The 6,000-nt window shown below is 51.5% G+C and overlaps 1 protein-coding gene across 5 annotated transcripts in view; it reads right to left on the reverse strand.

The window, feature by feature from the left end:
* RFX1 (regulatory factor X1) overlaps nt 1-4,727 on the reverse strand; it is a 31,998-nt gene extending 27,271 nt beyond the window's left edge. For 4 of the 5 annotated variants that reach the window (XM_068536893.1, XM_068536891.1, XM_068536892.1 and 1 more), the window contains exon 1: nt 4,525-4,727. The gene's annotated coding sequence lies outside the window, so the exon portion shown is untranslated. The remainder of the gene's footprint in view (nt 1-4,524) is intronic. The other variant, XM_068536890.1, reaches the window with a different exon arrangement.
* Between the last annotated feature and the right edge of the window lie 1,273 nt (nt 4,728-6,000).

Here is a 6,000-nt window from a genome sequence, read left to right on the forward strand (position 1 = left end):
GCTGAGCCTGCGCGTCTGGAGCCTGTGCTCCGCAACAAGAGAGGCCGCGATAGTGAGAGGCCCGCGCACCGCGATGAAGAGTGGCCCCCGCTTGCCGCAACTAGAGAAAGCCCTCGCACGGAAACGAAGACCCAACACAGCCATAAATAAATAAATAAATAAATAAATTTAAAAAAAAAAAAAAAAAGCTCCACACTTGCTGGTGCTTTCTCCTCCTCGAGGTGCCAACCCTGCAGGCCTCCTCCCTTCCCCTCAGGGGCAGGGGGAGGTGGTGATGAGACAACTGAAAGGCTGAGCTCAAAAAGGGGAAGGGGAGATGGATAAAACAGTTAAACCAACTTCTCTATTGGAGACCTTCTCAGCACTGTCATTGTTAGTCTCCAGGAACAATGATACAGAATGACATATTTCCCATAATTATTTCACCAGGGAACCCTCTTTTTTTTGCCATTTGTGGAAGACTAGGTTAAGCAGAGTTCTGTAGGGTGTTCCCTAGAGAGGAATAAGTCACAAATATTTATACAGGATGAGGCATTCCCCGGCTATCTGAGCATGACTCAGCAAATCTGTTCCTTAGCAATGAAACTGCCAAAAAAAAGCACCAATGGCTGCACCTATCTTCAAAGCCAACACCTGTTTCTGGAGAATGTTTGAATCAATTCTTTAGGTCAGGGGCTGGCAAATTTCTGTGAAGTCAACATTTTTGGCTTTGAAGGCAGACAGCCTATTGCAATGACTCAACTTTGCCACTGGAGTATTAAAGTAGCCATGGACAATATGTAAACAAGCAAGTGTGGCTGGGTGCCAATAAAAGTTTATTTCTAGACACTTAGATTTGAATTTTCATAATTTTCACATATCATGATATATTAATCATGTCACAAAATATCATTCTTAAAAATGTAAAAATCAGTCTTAGCTCACAGGCCATATAAAACAGGTGAAGGCTGTAGTTTGCCAACTGTTCTAGATGCCAGATACTTAACTGAATGGTTTACATCTTGGACAAGGCCCTCCCAAGGAAATGGAAAGAAAACCTCACTTCCCTCACTTTGGGGGAATGGGGAAATTACATATAATAATGTGTGTTTCCTTCATCCTCTATATCCAGTTTTTTGGGGTTTTTTTGTGTTTTTTTTGGCTGCACCACGTAGCTTGTAGGATCTTAGTTCCCCAACCAGGGGTTAAACCCGGGCCCCAGCAGTGAAAGCACGGAGTCCTCACCACTAGACTGCCAGGGAATTCCCTAGCCAGTTAGTTTTTAAGACTTGTCAATAATTCCTCCAAAATAGATCCTAAGGCTGGGCATTTCCCTCCATCTTTATCAATACCATGCTAGTCTGGGCTACCATCATCTCTTGCCTGGACCCTCTCATCACTGGCTCCTGGCTTTACTCTTGCCTGTATAGTCTATAAGATCCTTTGAAAACACAAACCCTATCGTGTCACTTCTCTATTGAGAAGGCTCCAAGGCTCCCCATCACAGAGAATAAAATCCAGAGCCCTCCCCGTGACCCATAGGGCCCTGTGGGATCTGGCCCTTTCCAGTCCCCTTTCTCACTCTGAATGTTCTAGCCACAATGTGGCTTCCCAAATGCTCCAGGCCTCCTCCTGCCTCAGGACCTTTGCACCAGCTCTTCCATCTACTGGCATGCTCTCCTCGCCTCCACCTGCTGGCTCCTTATCACTCATGTCCTACTTCATATGCCACCTTCTCAGGTCTCAGGTAACCCCCTTCCAAGCCCTCTGGAGTACATACTCCTGTTTTATTTTTTTCCTGGCCCTGTATCCTGTTTATTTTCCTCTTCCCTCCACGACCAGAAAGGTAAGCTTTCCCCAGGGGTGGAGATGTGACCTGCCTTGCCCATGACTCTATCCCCAGCTACTAAAACACTGACAAGCACACACCTGGGGCTCAACTTTTACTGTCAAATGAGTGTCCACAATGCTGGGAACACACTGCTAGTGACTGTCAAAAGCCGGTTCAAAAAAAAAAAAAAAAAAAAAAACGCCGGTTCAAATCTAGCAACTGGTAAGACCTTGTGAAAAAGTTACTGCCTCCTGCCAGCAGCAAGCTTGTGCTACAGGGGCAGGTGATGCCTCCTGGTCCAGAACAGGCCCCTTAGGCCAGGAAGACTATGCGCTGTGTGGGTGCTATCTGGAAGCCGTGTCCCTAGTAGGTGGTGATGGGGAGGGGGTGGATCCTGCCTAGCCTATCCCCTGTCTTCAGCCCCAAAATGCTGGGGCGTGTGGCAGGAAGGGGAGGGAGAGACCCTTAGCTCCAGAGACACCCTTCCCAGGTCCCCACCTTTCCCATGACACCCACAGCTCCAGCTCATCCAGCTGCCTCCCGGAGGGTTGGGTCTGAGCCTGGGCCCAGGGAAAAATTTTCTTTCTGGCTACCCTCCTAAAGCTGGAGAAGGGCCTTAGGAGAGTGACACTTTCCCACTAGAAACTAGAGTCCTAGCACTCAGCTTCCCGGGATCCCAGTCATCGGCCCACACAGCAAGTGAGTCAAGCTTTAAAGCCACTAGGCTGTCACCCGATTCAAAATGATAAAAATAAATGCGAATGGTATAATTCCAAAGGCTGAGCAGGAAGCAACAACCATCATAATAACAGTAGCAGCCAACATAGTTTGAGCAATTACTATGTATTTGATGCTCAACATGTATTCTTTGATGGGATCCACAGCATAGTAATATGAGATTAAAATCATTACCAAAGATCACTGTCCCTAGTTTAGATGGGAGGAAACTAAGGTCCAGAGAAGTTAAGTTACTTGCCCAGGAGCATACAGCTAGAAAGTAGTTGTTTGTTTCAAGGACAAGTGACCAAAGCCAGTGTTCCCTTCAGGAGTCTAATAGCCCCTCTGGGCTTGGGCCTTTCAAATGCATAAGATATAAGAAGGGGGAGGGGCAGTTAACAAGACTAGATCACTTTCTGCTCAGAGCTCGCCTTTCTAATAGGTGCCGATGACCTGGCAACTTGGTTATTTCTAGATTTTAGAAATATTTCCCAGATCAGGTTATTTCCTGACCTGGGAAAAGTCCCTGGAGAAGTGACACCCCCAAGCCTTATCTCAAATTCTTGAGGGAAGGCTTTGGGAGAACCTGAAACGTTCCTTCTCCCTGAAGTTTACTAACTGATTTTAAAAGAAAACGGCTGCAGCATGCACTCGGCTCTGCTGATGCCAAGCTCCAAAGCAAGACAGAGAATAAGCACAGTGGACTTGGCCCAGCTGCTATTTAAAAAAAAAAAAAAAAAAAAAAAAAAATCTTCCCCAAGCTGGCAGATCTTGTCTCCCGGCAAAGCAGTCACTCAGATTCTCCTCTAACAAACGTGGAACACTTCCCCTTCCCTCCGACCTCGGTGTCCCGGCTCCCTGCCCACGTGGCTCTGGAAGCTGGTACCTCCTCAGTGACATGTGACCCAGTTGACACCAACTTGACTGACACAAAAACATGTGTCTAGCCAAGAGAAGCAGCGTCATACTGCTCAGCGTCAAACTTCCTCAGGCGCCCTTTACTCCATCATTTACTTCCTTCCCCAAAGGAAGACCAGAATGGGCAGAACAGCTAGGAATGGTCCCATCTCCAGGAACAAGCCCCCTGCCCAGGGACAAGATGAGATCTTAGATCTTAGAGCTGCCCACATAGAAGCAATCAAGTTTCTGTTCTTCTAACTCAGTCACCCAAGATCACTCCTCTCTGCCATGGGCTTCACTTTCTGCGAACCAAATCGTCCAGACTAAAGCCATACCCCTACCCACAGCTTCATGAAATTGTCTACCTTCACCTCTTCTCAGAGAGAAGGCAGATGTAGGAGCGAACAGCAATGTTGAAATCAAGACTAACAGTTAATCTATAAAAAAATTCAGAAAAAGTAGATAGGAGTAAAAAGTTCAAGAATGAGCCCTAGAGAAATTCCTGAAAGGAATTAGGAGTCCCTGAAATGCAAAAAAGAGGCGATGGCAGTGATTCTCCCCACTTTACAGGATAGAAAACTGAGGCCACACATGTGGTAGACAGAGTCCTGGCAGGTTCTAAAGTGACAAGGCACAGGTGACCTCCATCGCTTAGGGGAGCAGGAATGCCTAGGCGGCAGCTGCCCCACCCGGTTCCCGGGACACCGGCCGGTCCCGCCCACACCTTATGATCTGGCCCCGCCCACCCACTTCGGTCCCGCCTCGCCCCTCCCTCGTTCCCATTGGCCCAGCCCTCCCAGTCCCGCCCCCTTGTGCCTCCCGACATATAAAAGCCCCCCGCCCCGGCTGGCCGGCCTACCTCCACTCGCCGTCTGCCTGCGAGCGCCCGCCCCTCGCGGGGGCCGGGCTGCGGGGCCCGGGGGCGGGTGGTGTAGCCCCAGCCGGGCCCCAGCCCCCTCCCCCACGGCCCCGACAGTCGCCGCCGCCATTTTGACCGCTCGCCCCTTCCCCCAAGATTATGATTACAGCGACACCCGCCGCCCGGGCATCGCTGTCCTCCCCGGCCCGGACCGCCACCCTGGGGCCGCACGGGTTACCTCGGCTTCTCCCTACTTCTGTCCGCGGAAGGGCTTTCCACAGGTCTCGGAGGCGATGTTGGGAGGGGGACAGAACGTGCCGGGGTCCCCAGGCCGGGCCGGGGGGGTGGGGGTGGGGGTCGGCCGGTCGGTTGTTGTTGTTGACTCGCGTTGCCGGGTTGCTTGGTCGCCACGACTACCGTGGCTATGGCGCCTCCGTTTCCCTCACCGGGGCAACTGTTGCTACCCACCCTACTTACGTCACGCGCCGGGGGCGGGGTCCAGGGTGATTGGCGGCACTGGGAAAAGTGATTGGACGGCGCCAGGCCCTGCCGCTAAGCTATTGGCTCCAAGGCACGTATTTCAACATCCTCTCGACTTCCCGGCGCTCTGATTCATCGGTGTGGATGTCAATCAAAGGAAACTAAGCCCTCAAAGGCAGAGGAGCCCGTCACTCCCTCAAGGAAGCTGCGGGCTAAGAATAAAGGGGTGGGGCCTGTGAGGTCGGACTGGTTTGCGGCCGTAAAACTTGCTTTTTGGTTCGACTAAAGGGACGTCAATCTAGCCCAAAGGTTTGCCGCGCTCTCTCGCTGGAAGCTGTGCTCATGCGCAGCACGCAAGGCCAGATGGGAGTGGTAGTCAGTTTCTGCGTACTTTAAACGCCTTACCAAATATAAAGTGCGAGAAAGGAAAGATCTCTTCCTTCAGACTTCTCCCTTCCCCTATGGGCCAGTTCTTGGCCTCGCGCGCTGACGTCACGGGAGGAATGCGGTGACGCTGCGCTGCTTGTCTGTGACGTCGGCGGCGGAAGCCGGGCTCGGGGTTCGATGACGTCACCGGGCGTTCTTTCCCTCCCCCTATTACCCTATGGTGGTAGGATGAACGTGGGGGGCCGAGGCGGGGTTCGATCCCAGGGCCGCGGCACCCCCGCCACCATTTCCGCCTAAACCCATCCCGCTCTCCCGCCTCCCCGCCCCATTGGACCCGGAAAGGTCACCGCTGCCGGGGCTACCGCGGCCATCTCGGCCCCGCAGGAGGCGCGGGCCGACCTGGGAAAGGTCTCCCGCAGGCGGGGGAGACTTAATTAGCTGCTTCTACCGCGGGCGATAAACAAAGGTCAGCGTCCAGCCCCTCCCGGGGCAGCTCGGGTTGCTCAACCGGCTCCACACAGCTCCCCCATCCTTACCCCACTCCCACCCCGAGTCCTCCGTGTCTCAGTTTCTCTAGGGGAGAAGAGACAGAAGCGGGGCTTGTACTAGGGTGAGCGTCTTGGGTGGGAAAACTCAATCATCAAGATGAATAACATTCTAATGAAATATTGCAATATTTTTTAAATATCAAAATTAATGGGAAAAAAATAAATCCATGGTGAACAGAATAGCAAAATTTTAAATAAAGACGGGATCTGCCAGGACTGGGATTAGGGCGGGGTGAGTCATGCGAGTGCAAGGTCGAATCTTGTCTTTTGCTTTTTGTTGACATTAATTTTTACTTTTT

The sequence above is a fragment of the Eschrichtius robustus genome, chromosome 2, assembly GCF_028021215.1.
Source record: "Eschrichtius robustus isolate mEscRob2 chromosome 2, mEscRob2.pri, whole genome shotgun sequence".
Taxonomy (NCBI): Eukaryota; Metazoa; Chordata; class Mammalia; order Artiodactyla; family Eschrichtiidae; genus Eschrichtius; species Eschrichtius robustus.